Here is a 14,357-nt window from a genome sequence, read left to right on the forward strand (position 1 = left end):
ATTTAAGGTTTAACAACTTCCTATTAACATTAGATTCACAAAAGATAAATCGCCTCTGAACTCATAACATTTTAATTCTTTAATTGCTAACTAATAATAAGTATTTCTCATCTAACTTACTTTAAACTAATTCAAGTAATAACAATTATCTCTTCTCAATAATTAACTAATCAAGTAAACTAATTCAAGTAATATCAATTATCATTTCTTATTACTCTTAATATAAAACATCCTTACAATCTAGATGACAACCTCTTAACGAATACATAACTCCATCAGATAACTTATAATTCGATATAACTAGAACTAGGCTTCCATTAATCAAACTAAAATAACACAATTTACTAAACAAATTTCAGAACTTATAATCATAAATAATTTCCAAAACTAACAATACTCCAACTTAATTTATCACTTGATTTAAGAAACCTTTCCAAACTAAGTTTACCAACAATGACTAACAATCCAATAATACAACACTTATGAAATCACCTAACACAAACACAATCGATTGACAATAAGAATTCACATCCAACTCTGATTTCCTCAAGGATTAACATTAACCAAGTCTTTCAGATTAATTCAAATAATACTAAAAATTAGCACACTTGTAATACTTAGAATAACTCAAGAAATCAAATTCAAGCATCAACAATTAATACTCCAAATTTCAGAATTTAGAATCTCAATGATAACTTCTAACATATGAAGAATAGTAAGAGAAGAAAAGGAGGATATAGTACCACTAAGTCGTGCCCACATAGAGAGGCGAGCAAGGAAGAGGTTGATCCGGCGAGCTACTGAATCGTGGTGGCCAAACCAAAGTAACGGCAGCAACAACGACCAACAGCAGCAGCGCCAGCCGAGGAGGGAAGCTCCGGCGAAGCTGCGATCGTGGTGCGACGCGACGCACGAGGAGCAGCAACGCAGGGGAACACCCACGAACAACACTAGCAGCAACGAAATAGAGGAGAACAGAGTGATGCAGATTTCCGGCAGCCTTGAAAAACGCCGGCGAGGCGCGACGCAGGCGAGCGTGAGGGAAACGAAGGGTTCACGGGGAGGAGAGAGAGAAAATCTGATTTGGGGTTTCGGTGGTTCCTTCGAGAGTCACGAGGATAATGAAGGAAGAGCTGAGGTTTTGCTCCACATAAACAAACCGACAAAGGGGAAAAGAATTGAAGGGAAAATCGACTTTGACTTCATATTTGACCAAATACCGCACAATTTAGTCGCCAATAAGACCCAAAATAATTTTAATAATAATATTTTCATAAAATTACAACAATAAATATATTACAAATACCACAATAAAATTCATACTTCTCAACTCAAATAAAATAATAATTTTCGAAACATAATTAACTTAATGAATATGTTTAACGTTTAAATAAACGCTCTTAAAAACAGGGCTATTACATACTACCATCCTTATCAAAAGTTTCGTCCTCGAAACTTGCAAACAATTATTCTCGAAAAACCAAAATCTCAAGCTCCAAAGACATTATACGTCCAGCCTCCATTCTACCATCATCTTCTGATTCTCTACTTCAACTTGATTCGCGAAATCAAGGAGCAAAGAAAATCTCTACTTCGACTTGACTTGCAATATCAAGGAGCAAAGAACTAAATGGGCAAACTTGTTTTAGCATTGGATTTCAATCATCTCATTTGCAGAGATCTCGTTTGAAATTTATTTACTTAATCAAATTATATAAGTTTTCTCGAAATACGCATTCGAAATAAATAATATCATAAACAATTAAGTCATAACAAGATAATGCTTGACACATAGGAAATATACACACACGTAATACATATGCATATAAATGCATCCATATAGTATACGCATAAGCGCAAACACTCATACGGCTTGATTCATTTATACCGAACTGTTTAGTCAATCCATTAGACCTATTTTCAACCCTTACACTATGATATGAAAATCACAGCGTGTCCAAAAACTACTCAAGCTCTGATACCACTTGTAACAGCCTGAATTCTCTCGACGAGCTTACAGAGGATTAAGCACAGCGAAAGAGACTCTTGTCGAGACAACCCGAACTATTACCATCACACTCACCGAACTACATCGGAGTGTGTGGAACTCAATTCCCAACTCTATTCAAATTAATTAACTATTGCAACTACGCTCTGATTCTCAGATTCTATTCCCATAAATTTCTACAGAAAATCCGGCAAAATTTCCTTTGAAAATAGGACAACGCTAAAGCGAAAAATAATATGAACCTGTTACAATTTCAATTTATAAAATATTTCCAAATCCCAAAGCTGAACAACCTCAACGCTTTCGCGGAGCAACAACCAACAGAGAATCAGGAGCACTAGCTAACGATTCTTAAATGAAGAAATAAATTATAGAAAATAAACGATTAACTATTACAAGTGGAGCGTCCTCACTTCAATAATATTTATAATACTGCACCATCTCGTATCCCCTTCAACTTGCAAAAGAATAACTCACGGCTTCAACCTGAAACATATAAAATACTGCCACCCACCAAGTGACAGGCCACATAAATGACAAAAAACATACACACATCAGCAAAGCTGAGTACTAAACCCGTAAATAAAAGTAACACATGCTTTGGTGGCTTTTACTTGAAAACGACTCAGCAGTCAACATAAGTTCAATAATCACATCCATCATAGCATGCTTAGCAGCAATAATCTTGTTGAACATACAAATTATATTTCTAGTTCCACATTTCATAATACATCATTAATCACATAGTAGCAAACACGCTAAGGTGACTCCTAACGATGATACGTTTCATATATTCTCATTTAATCAACCTTTTAACTTACCACGATTCCATAGTAGGAATATGAGGTCACCAACTTTGATATAAGTAATATACTTTACTTCCTTTAATTGATTTCTTATCAGAGATCCAAACTTATGTTTTCATACTCTATCAATCATTCCCTTATACTGTCGTACATAAACCCTTATCAGGCAATAAATGACATAACAACTTTCATCATAACGATTCCCTATCGGGAATCCAATAACGAGATATGATTCCTTATCGGGAATCCACATAACAAGATATGATTCCTTATCGGGAATCTAACGTTAGTATCACTTACCATGATATGCCTCCTTATCAGGAAACCAATATCGATATTCTATTCATATACTGAATAAACATTCATTACTTACCTGATATGATTCCTTATCGGGAATCCGATATCGAAACAACTTACCACGATACGATTCTTTATCGGGAATCGTCTATCGATATAACTTTCATACTTTGAAATAACATTCTTTTTAACCAGGGGGAAAGAGAACGCGGCGGAGGAGACAAAGCTTACACTCCGACAGTGGGGGTCGTCACCCAACCATTCGCTTTACTTTTGGCCAATAACCGCGACTAGTCCGGAGTACATTTTTCCGCTGATTTCATCAGCCATCACAGGTTTCACATTACCTGATATAACGCCCGATTATCGCCCCACAGAGCAATGGGCAGGTTTCCCTGCGGGGCCCCCAAGGTTCACAGTCCATGGGGCACTGTTCATGTATAACACCCCTGAATTTCGAGTGATTAATTCAATTAAATAATATTAAAATTCTATAGAAAATTCGGCAAAGTTCCATTTGAAAAATGGACTGCCTAAAATTTAATTTAGGACTCGCGTCCGAATTTTAAACCTGTTTCAACAAATCAGCAATCCAAATTCCAAATTCCCAACAACTCCACTCATTCAAATACCAACAAAATTCCAGTATAACTACTCGAAATCCAAACGTGTTATTCTACGATTATTACGAGAATAATCGCTAAGGAAGAACTACCAGCACCAAAACTAAATTAAAGCTTATTTTAAACTATTACAACCCAGCCGAATACAGATTTAGGTGGATTAATATTTACAACCCTAAGTCTCAAAATATGATTATATATATAAGAATGCACCAGAACAGAACTATTATAATTATATTTACGCAAAACTAGTGGACGTTGCTCTCCGCCCATACCCCGACTCTAAGCCTTCATGTACCTGCATATATCAAGTGTAATCCCCCATATTTTTAAGATATTAAATTAAATAGTTTTAATCATTGTTAATTATTAAAGCTATTTAATTTCGGTATTTAAGAGCAGAAGGGTATTTTGGTCATTTTACCAAAATAGTATTTGAGTATTTCCACAAAGAAGTATTTTAGTATTTTCAAGAAAGTATTTTATTGATATTAGTAGGAAGATTATTTTGGAAATTGATCATCAAATGTATTTTAGCAATTTGATGAGTAAGGGCATTTTCGTCTTTTACCCAAATTGACTACCACTATAAAAAGGGGAAAACCCTAAGTTTTCCATCTTTCTCCATCATTTTCACTAGCCACCTTTTCAAAAGAAAGAGTAAGATGGGTTTTTCTCTCAAACTCTTTCTTCCTCAAGTAAGTTTCTTTAAGCAATTTCTTCAAAGATTCAAGTTCTAATCTAGTTTTTATTTTTGAAAATTGTAGGAAGATCTTGCAATTATCAAAGGGAAGTAAAAAGGTAATTATTTTTCTGAAATTTTTGGGGTTTTCTTCCATATTTTTCTCTCTCTTCTCGCCCCTCTCTTTGCTTGCGAATTCCGGCCACCACGGTGGTGCTTCGCCGGCGAGCTCCGTCGGGAGTAGCGGCCACTGCCGGCCAGCAGTAAGTGACCGGCGACTGGGCACGAGCGCCGCTGCCACCGTCGCTTCAGTGGTGGTGTGGGTGGTGCTTGTGGTGGCGCCGGTTGGGTTAGTTTTTCAGATTGGTGGTTTTCGAACCACATGTAAAAAAAAAAAAAAAAAAAAATCTGTTATTATTTAATTTAATTACAGCAGTTAATTGTTAAATAATTATTTTTATGAAGTTTTAAGTACTAGTTTTAGTGGGTTTTGCCTACTAGTAAAGGTTTTCAAGTTATGACTTTAAAAGTTTTTAAAGCATTTGTAAGAAAAATCAGCTTTATTAGTATATTTAAAATGCTGATTTTAATTATTAAGTAGCTTTAAATTGTTGTTGGAAAGTACTAATTGATAGTACTTTATTGTTGGTAGGTTTCAAGAATAATTAAAGTCAGTCAAACTTTTGACTGTTGATTTTTGTGTAATCAAGGTACATACACTTTGACCTTGACTTTAGTAGTTTCAAAGGATATATATATTTTATTGAGCATGAGGAGTAAGGAGAGGCTTATGCCTTGAAATTGTTTGAGTATATGTTGATAACTTAGAAAGGAGATTAGGAATGGAACTTTTGAGTTATTCCTATATTTGAAAAGCATGTGATTGATGATTATTGCTTTTGAGCATGATTAAAGTTATTAAAGTTACTCTTGAAGTTATGGCTTGCCTATGAACATTTATTGAGCATGGTCTCATTTGAGGTTATATATTTTATTGAGCATGGTCTCATTAGAGTTTATATATTTATTGAGCAAGGTCTCATGAGAAGTTATATTTTATTGAGCATGGTCTCATTAGAAGTTTATATATTATTGAGCAAGGTCTCATGAAATTATATTTTGTTGAGCAAGGTCTCACAAGTTCAAGTTATTGAGCAAGGTGTCACAAGTTAAAGTTATTGAGCAAGGACTCACAAGTAGTTGAATCATTGAGCAATGACTCAATTGATTGGATCATGGATCCTTAAGAAAGTAAGAAAAGGACTCATGGAGTCATTAAAGTAATAAGATGAGCAAGGTCTCAAAGAATTTAGAATTGAGTTAATTATGGTGTTTGTTGCATTCACTTGTTAAAAGAAAGATAAGAAATTGATTTTTTGCTAGATGTATTATTGTGATGGTGTCTCACATAATGGGCTTTGGCAATAAAACTCTTGGAATGGATCCCCCATGAGTATTGAACATAAGGGGGGAGTTAGTGTGAAACTATACTCCTGCATATAGCTTAGCATGACGATGTTAATGCTTTTATTTTATCAAGTAAGTTTATGGAATTCCAATTATCAAGATCTTTGAGTGGACTAGGTGTCACTCGTATTCTTTATCTCTGAGATGTTGAGTCTAGAGGCTCCTCTCACCCTCTTTCATTACTAACAAGCTTAAATTCTCGAGTCAAGTTATTTAAAGTTCATGGAACTTTAGTAAGAGGTGTGGGATCTCTTACACAAGGAATAGTAGCCCGTATGACTCCAGAGGAGGACGGTGCCCGTTCATTGCCAAAATAATAAAAGAAAGTATTTAGTAAGTTCAGTTATGTGCTTGTCGCATGTAGAGTCGTAAGAAGAGCAAGCCGAAGTGATTGAGGATTGCATGCATTATTATTCGGATTAGTTAGTTGTGTTATGTACTCAGCGTTGCTGATGTATGTGTTTCTTTGTTTCTTTTGGTTGTTGTTTTTCCTCAACAACCCTGTGATGATCCATTTGGTGAGCAGAGTTTAGAGAAGAAGTTGCAGGTACAAGTTCTTGATGTGCATGGAAATCATAAGCATCCGGATGGGAGTTTTCCGTACACGAGTACTTTATTATTTAAGTTATCTTGAATTTTATATTTGACTTTACTTGACCAATGGGGTCAAGGTTTGACTTTTGAAGATGGGACTAGTATGGGATAGTCTCGGAGTTTGTAATTCATTTACATACTTTCTTATTTCCGTTGTATTAAAGTATTTTCAGTTTATTTTAAAAGACTTCCGCTGTATTATCTGATTAGCCTTACGTATTATCATGCGTGGCATAACAACTCCCGCAATTTCTCCTAGTTTATAAAAGGAGGAGTCGTGGGGGTGTTACATCAAGCATGTAGTATCAGCCAAACAGGCTGAGCAATATTCAATACTGTAAAGCCAAATACATATGCATATAGGATGCATTAATTATATCCTACAAATCATTCACTTTTGCAATCCCAATACTAAATAAAACATTGTAAAATATTTTTCTTCATTTCTTTTCCAAACCAAATACTCTTCTATTTTCTTTGCTAAAACAGTTTCCTTCAGAATCTTAGAATCATAAATCTATGGAATGGAACGAATTTTATTTCCCATTGGGCTAGCTAGGCCCTCAGGGTAACTATTAGACAAAGACCCCTAGTGTGCACACCCCACAAACGGTCAAACCGTAGCAGAAGATCTAAGTCTGAGGTACTGATCAACGTACCCCCCAACTATTCTGTAATGTCGAGACGATCCCGACAAAGTTCCAATTCCTTGAGACACCATAAAGGCAATCCCAACCGGTTTGAAAACATAAAACTATCCATAAATCTTTTCTGTAACTATTTTATAATTCAAGGTTTGAAAACAAACTATCCGTATTAGGAGGAACATCCTCCTATTCAAACCAATCTTAACTCAAGAGAGATACATACCTTTATAATCGTTTCTCGTAAATATGAAAGTTTTAGTTGAAATCTTAACTTTTGTAGACCTTTCTTGTAACTATTAAAGATTTAAGTAAGGAATCTTACCTTTTAAACTATATCAAACCAACTAGCTCAGTCAATACGGCTCCTCAATGAAATCGGAATCTACAATATAAATGTGTGTACTTCGTAAGTAAAAGACTTGGATACAACTAACTCTAGTTCACAAAGCCATCAACCTTTTCTAATTTCACATAAAACATCAAACAAACATATCATGTTCTAATGTCTAAGTCAAACGTTTAACTTAAACCGTCTAACTAAAATCCTTACCAAATTTATCAAAATCATCTTACTTATATAAGTCAACATTAAAGAATCATATGTTCATATGGTAACTCAAAAGTTCATTATGAAGCAATTATATGAAAAGTAGAGTTTTAAATCAACTATATAAAATATGAAATTTGAACAGAAACTTAATATGAGTATAACTTTCTCCTACGAAGTCCAAATCAAGCGTTTCTTGAGCCTATCTTGAGTAAAATTTCAATACGAACAACTTTTGTGAAATAGTATTTTTGCTAAAAATGTCCGTAAACTGCCTAAAAACGCAAAATACGAACCTGAACTGGTAATTCTACGAATTACATCACACTATATTCAATTCACTTGAACGTTAACAAGCTTCCTACTATTCTAAACTAACTATTGAACTCATGAATGAACATTCAACTCAATAAATTCCACACCCAAACTCTAAAATCAAAAACCCCAATTCAATTTCAATCTAAAAACCCTAACTTCATAATTTTTAAAAGAAAACTTAAATTAGTTGAGGAATTCATCTTACCCACTAATATAGATGATTGGGGATGAGAGATAACTTGCAAACGCCCCTAATTCGAGCACCAAATGCTCCAAATTACAGCAACAACGACCCTCCTTTTTCTTCCTTGCGACACCTACTTCTATGGTGTCACCTCTAGTGGCGGTGTGGTTGTGTCGTCGGCAATGATGGTGATTGTGTGATGAAGGAAGAATTTTGAGAGAAGAAAATGGTGAAGAGGGTGAAGATGGTGAAGCACCGTTTTGATGTCCTTCTTTTGTACGTGATGTTAAATTTTTTTTTTCTTTCCTTTTTCTTTTCTTGTTTTATTTTTCCCTTTTCCCCTTTCTTAGTATATTTCCTTTTATTACTATTATTAGTTAAATTACTTACTAAACTTGTCCCACTATAAACATATAAATTATTTACAAAATAATTCCTAAAGATAAATGAATTTAATTATTAAATAAACTAAAATATATAATATAGTTAATAAAATAAATAATAAATTGTTTCAAAAATCGGGGTGTTACAATCTACCCCTCTTAAAATAAGTTTCGTCCTCGAAACTTGGAAAAAATTCTTAAACTCGTAGCGAAAATCCTATCACTTACTTTAACTCATTATTAACTTTACATGTTTAGCCAACTATCTATTATTAAAGTACGAAAGATAATAACTATATAGTATCAAACTTGCACATAAACTATCTCACTAGCATACCCTCAACATGCCATTAACTTTCAGGTAGAATCAAACACTTAATACAAGTCAAAATTATCTTTAAATACTAAGAATTGAAATGAAATCATACTAATTCCACCCTCCCTAAAAAATTAGTTACGTCCTCGTAACTATAAGCGTACATATTGAAATAGGTGGGGATATTGAGCTCGCATCGCATCCTCGGATTCCCAACTAAGTTCATCGTCCTTGTGGTTCGACCACAATACTTTCACCAGTTTAACTTCTCCATTCCGAGTTGCTCGAACTTTACTATCAAGAATTTTCATAGGGACCTCAACATATGAAAGGTTATCTTCTAGTTGCAATTCATCAGGTGTGAGTACATGCGAGGGATCACTAATGTAGCGACGAAGTTGAGAAATATGGAAAACGTTGTGAACTCGAGCTATCTCTGGAGGTAATGCCAATCTATAGGCAACTTCACCTATCCTTTCTAGGATCTCATACGGTCCGATGAATTTAGGGCTTAACTTTCCCTTCATCCGAATCGCATTACTCCCTTTATAGGAGAAACTTTCAAGAGTACTTTTTCACCGACTTCAAACTCTGCATGTCGTCTGTATTTATCAGCATAACTTTTCTGTCTATCTTGTGCCGCTTTCATTTTCTGTTGTATCAGTTTTACTTGTTCTACAGTTTCTTGGATCATTTCAGGACCAAGAACACAAGATTCACCAATATCACTCCAACAAAGAGGACTACGACACTTGCGGCCATACAAGGCTTCATATGGGCCATTCCTACTGAAGAATGATAGCTATTATTATACGAGAATTCTATCAAGTCCAGTCTATCTTCCCACGAGCCTTGAAATTCTAAGGCACATGCCCTCAACATGTCCTCGAGTGTTTGGATTGTGCGCTGTCTGACCATCAGTAGCAGGATGAAATGATGTACTCATTTTCAACTGTGTCCCTAAGGCTTCTTGAAGCTTCTACCAAAAATTAGATAAGAATCTACTATCTCTCTCAAAAACTCCCATAAACATTTGCGACAAAAACCTTGAAATGATTTGCACTAAACATGGCGACGGAGTCCGATTGCCTATTGTGATACCTTTTCGGAAGCGGAACGAGCCAACAAGTCAAACTCACCGCTAAGCCGTGACATTTAGGCTTTTTAAGCCATCCGAGTTCGTTTAAGCCTCCAAATAGCCATTTTAAGTTTTTCCGAAATTTTTTTTTTCACTTAAATTATGTATTTGGGTTTTGTTTTATGTATTTAAACATTATTAGGTTGTAGTTTTTGTATTTTCAGATCTATAATGTTCTTGTATACTTCTCTTTGTTTATATATTTTGATTAATGTTCTTGTATACTTTCTTTGTTTGATTAATGTTCTTGTATACTTCTCTTGTTTATTTGATTAATGTTATTCTTGTATACTTCTCTTTTTTATTTTGATTAATGTTCTTGTATACTTCTCTTTGTATATAATTTCTTGTATTTTCATCTTTGTTTTGATTAATGTTCTTGTATATATCTTGTATACTTATTGTATACTTCTCTTTGTATATTAGTTTTTGTTCCTTTTTTCATTTTCGTTTCATTCTTTTATTGTTTTGGGTTTAGTATTTTCGTTTTGTTCTCTTCTCTTCTGTTTAATTTCAGAAAATGTGAGATTATGAGTAAAAAAATGACAAAAAATTTTTTTTTTTTTTTTTTTTTGGTAGGAAGGGCTGCGCTAGTTAGGAAAAAGCGCAGCCCTTCTAGCCCAGAAGGGCTGTGCTTTTTCCTAACTAGCGCAGCCCTTCTTGGCTAGAAGGGCTGCGCTTTTTCCTAACTAGCGCATCCCTTCTAGCTTAAGGGCTGCGCTTTTCTAGCGCAACCCTACTTAAAAAGTGAAGGGCTACTACTGAAAGGGCTGCTGTCAAAAAGCGCAGCCCTACATGCCTTTTTTAGCGCAGCCCTTCTTCATTTTTCCACTAGTGTAACATGATTATCATTTAAGGTTTAACAACTTCCTATTAACATTAGATTCACAAAAGATAAATCGCCACTGAACTCATAACATTTTAATTCTTTAATTGCTAACTAATAATAAGTATTTCTCATCTAACTTACTTTAAACTAATTCAAGTAATAACAATTATCTCTTCTCAATAATTAACTAATGAAGTAAACTAATTCAAGTAATATCAATTATCATTTCTTATTACTCTTAATATAAAAAATCCTTACAATCTAGATGACAACCTCTTAACGAATACATAACTCCATCAGATAACTTATAATTCGATATAACTAGAACTAGACTTCCATTAATCAAACTAAAATAACACAATTTACTAAACAAATTTCAGAACTTATAATCATAAATAATTTCCAAAACTAACAATACTCCAACTTAATTTATCACTTGATTTAAGAAACCTTTCCAAAGTAAGTTTACAACAATGACTAACAATCCAATAATACAACACTTATGAAATCACCTAACACAAACAAATCGATTGACAATAAGAATTCACATCCAACTCTGATTTCCTCAAGGTTAACATTAACCAAGTCTTCCAGATTAATTCAAATAATACTAAAAATTAGCACACTTGTAATACTTAGAATAACTCAAGAAATCAAATTCAAGCATCAACAATTAATACTCCAAATTTCAGAATTCATAATCTCAATGATAACTTCTAACATATGAAGAATAGTAAGAGAAGAAAAGGAGGATTAGTACCACTAAGTCGTGCCCACATCGAGAGGCGAGCAAGGAAGAGGTTGATCCGGCGAGCTACTGAATCGTGGTGGCCAAACCAGAGTAACGGCAGCAACAACGACCAACAACAGCAGCGCCAGCCGAGGAGGGAAGCTCCGGCGAAGCTGCGATCGTGGTGCGATGCGACGCACGAGGAGCAGTAACACAGGGGAACACCCACGAACAACACTAGCAGCAACGAAACAGAGGAGAACAGAGTGATGCAGATTTCCGGCAGCCTTGAAAAACGTCGGCGAGGCGCGACGCAGGCGAGCGTGAGAGAAACGAAGGGTTCACGGGGAGGAGAGAGAGAAAATCTGATTTGGGGTTTCGGTGGTTCCTTCGAGAGTCACGAGGATAATGAAGGAAAAGTTGAGGTTTTGCTCCACATAAACAAACCGACAAAGGGGAAAAGAATTGAAGGGAAAATCGACTTTGACTTCATTTTGACCAAATACCGCACAATTTAGTCGCCAATAAGACCCAAAATAATTTTAATAATAATATTTTCATAAAATTACAACAATAAATATATTACAAATACCACAATAAAATTCATACTTCTCAACTCAAATAAAATAATAATTTTCGAAACATAATTAACTTAATGAATATGTTTAACGTTTAAATAAACGTTATTAAAAACAGGGCTATTACAGTTATATTTAACAGAAAGTTAACGATATGGTCACGTCAGGTATTTTTCCAAACCACAGGTGTACTTGGTGAATTTTGGAGAACGCGAGGGTACCATGTGAAATATTGTGAATATTAAGAAACCTCAAGAGTATCTGATGAAAAACCGTTTCAATGATGTTGGTTGGGGGGGGGAGTTTGGAGCTTGTTGGGCCTCTGGATGAGTGGCCCTGTGCGAGGATAGTTCATAGAAAATTCATCTTACCACATGTTTCCAAAAGGGAGCCAAAAAATTCTACTAAACTTATCATCACTCGGACAATTAGATGATTTTGAAAAAAAAAACCTCATAATTAAATTTATTCTAGAGTAATCTATAATAGACAAACATTATTAAAAAAACTGGTCATAATTCGTGCTAATGAGCCGACACCATTAATTCTGTTGCTGAAAGTTCTACTGATATATTCCTCTTTCTTCGTTTGGAACTTAAATTGCCGAACAGAAACAAATTATGCTTTTCTGTACATCACAGTACATGTACATGTGCTCAAAACTGCTGAATATACTGAAGAGGTGCTGCAACTTTTGCCTTTAGTTTTCATGTTTTATTATTGGCCTGCTTATCTCAAACATGAAAGGTTGCACCATGTGCTAGAATGTTTTCTTTGGTTTTTCAAGGTGGCAGGGAGTAGACTAAAGTTTTTATGCAAATTTCACTGTATGGCCTACGTTAGATGTGTTTGATCTTCTATGTATGCTGTGGATCTGCGGAGTTATTATATGTTTTGTTTTTTCTTGAGTCACATTTTGGTTTGCATTGGATAAATTTAAGCCCAATTGAATCCAATGCCTCCTAGATAGAGGAAGATCAATTCCTCACCCTTCAAGTAGGATTATGCATTATCAAATATCATTCGATTCCGATCCAAAATTTCCGGGTTAGATTTGAGTATTTGATATCCGAACCATATATATGAAATATTTTTAAACCACAAATTACAAAACTAAAAAGAAGACAATTATTCAGCACTCTAAATCAGTTAACAAAGAAATTAAATACTTCCGGCAAAAGAATCAAAATTTTCGAATTCTTAGAACTCGAATAATCCCTCTTTGTTGCTCTAAGAACTAAAAAGGCTTGGATACTGTTGGTGCAAATTCAGTCGGATGACTTTGCAAACAAGTCAATGCACACACAATAGTTAGATACTGAATGTCACGGGAGTCTTAGTCCCTAGGGGTTACTAGTTTTAATTGATAAAACCGTGCTAACGTACTTTGTTATAGCCTAATGTAATTAGGCTATAACGCTTAATAAATTTAGGCGACGTGTATTAAATAAGGTGATCAATGCAATATTTAATCTATTAATTAAAGCTGAATATTCCCACTTACATCACAAACTTCTAGAAAGATTCTATAACACACATAAAGATAGACCAGACTGGACAATTAAAGGACAAACATGAAGATGAATACCTCCATGGATTTCGACTTGAATTGAAGATTGAACAAACTTGATAACTCAATACATGCTCTAATTCTAGGCTAGAGGCTAACTATAACCCCATAAGGGGGTTGGTTAATCTAGGTAAAGCTACGTTAGAAGAAAGTAAATTGCACATTTGTTGTGTATATGTTTGTGGTCGTATTCTGATGTTCCTTCTTGTATTTATACTGCGAAGACATGTAGAACTTCCCTGCTCCTTGGAGGGAAGTGATTCATGATTCAAATCACAACTGCCATTTTCTGGCGTCATGATAATCACGTTCCATTACACATGTTCTTGCATGCCTTTATAATTAGATTAACTTCTAGCTACGTCATCATCTTTAGCATTGCTTGACTTTCAACCATTATCTCTTGATTATTGCTGGCGATTGGGTTTTTCTTTCATGGATCATTGTCTATTGACTTTTGTTGACTATTTCTTGTGGGCTTCTTTACATAACTGGGCCTTCATTTACATGATCATTAAACCCTTTCGAGCTTGATTCAATGGATCATAATAAATGCTAACTATGATGTAAAAATGGTAGTAACGAATACTATGAAGCAAGAAGCCTTAAAAAATTGGCCCATCAATCTTAATTACCACTA

The 14,357-nt window shown here is 34.7% G+C and overlaps 2 long non-coding RNA genes across 3 annotated transcripts; one reads left to right on the plus strand and one right to left on the minus strand.

Annotated features, from left to right (window-relative positions):
• Positions 1–2,228: 2,228 nt before the first annotated feature.
• On the minus strand, positions 2,229–9,646 carry LOC125491597 (uncharacterized). 2 transcript variants are annotated; one of them, XR_008968515.1, is made up of 3 exons: positions 8,195–9,646; positions 7,447–7,506; positions 2,229–2,511 (listed from the first exon to the last, which is right to left on the minus strand). It is a non-coding gene; the product is annotated as an uncharacterized LOC125491597 (long non-coding RNA). The 2 variants fall into 2 exon arrangements; XR_007276115.2 differs by lacking the exon at positions 2,229–2,511 and adding an exon at positions 3,944–4,032 and having other exon boundaries at positions 8,195–9,643.
• LOC104888663 (uncharacterized) lies at positions 4,370–6,675 on the plus strand. Its single transcript, XR_789459.4, has 3 exons — positions 4,370–4,535; positions 5,069–5,126; positions 6,410–6,675. It is a non-coding gene; the product is annotated as an uncharacterized LOC104888663 (long non-coding RNA).
• Positions 9,647–14,357: the final 4,711 nt, after the last annotated feature.

This window comes from Beta vulgaris, chromosome 1 (assembly GCF_026745355.1).
Source record: "Beta vulgaris subsp. vulgaris cultivar EL10 chromosome 1, EL10.2, whole genome shotgun sequence".
Taxonomy (NCBI): Eukaryota; Viridiplantae; Streptophyta; class Magnoliopsida; order Caryophyllales; family Amaranthaceae; genus Beta; species Beta vulgaris.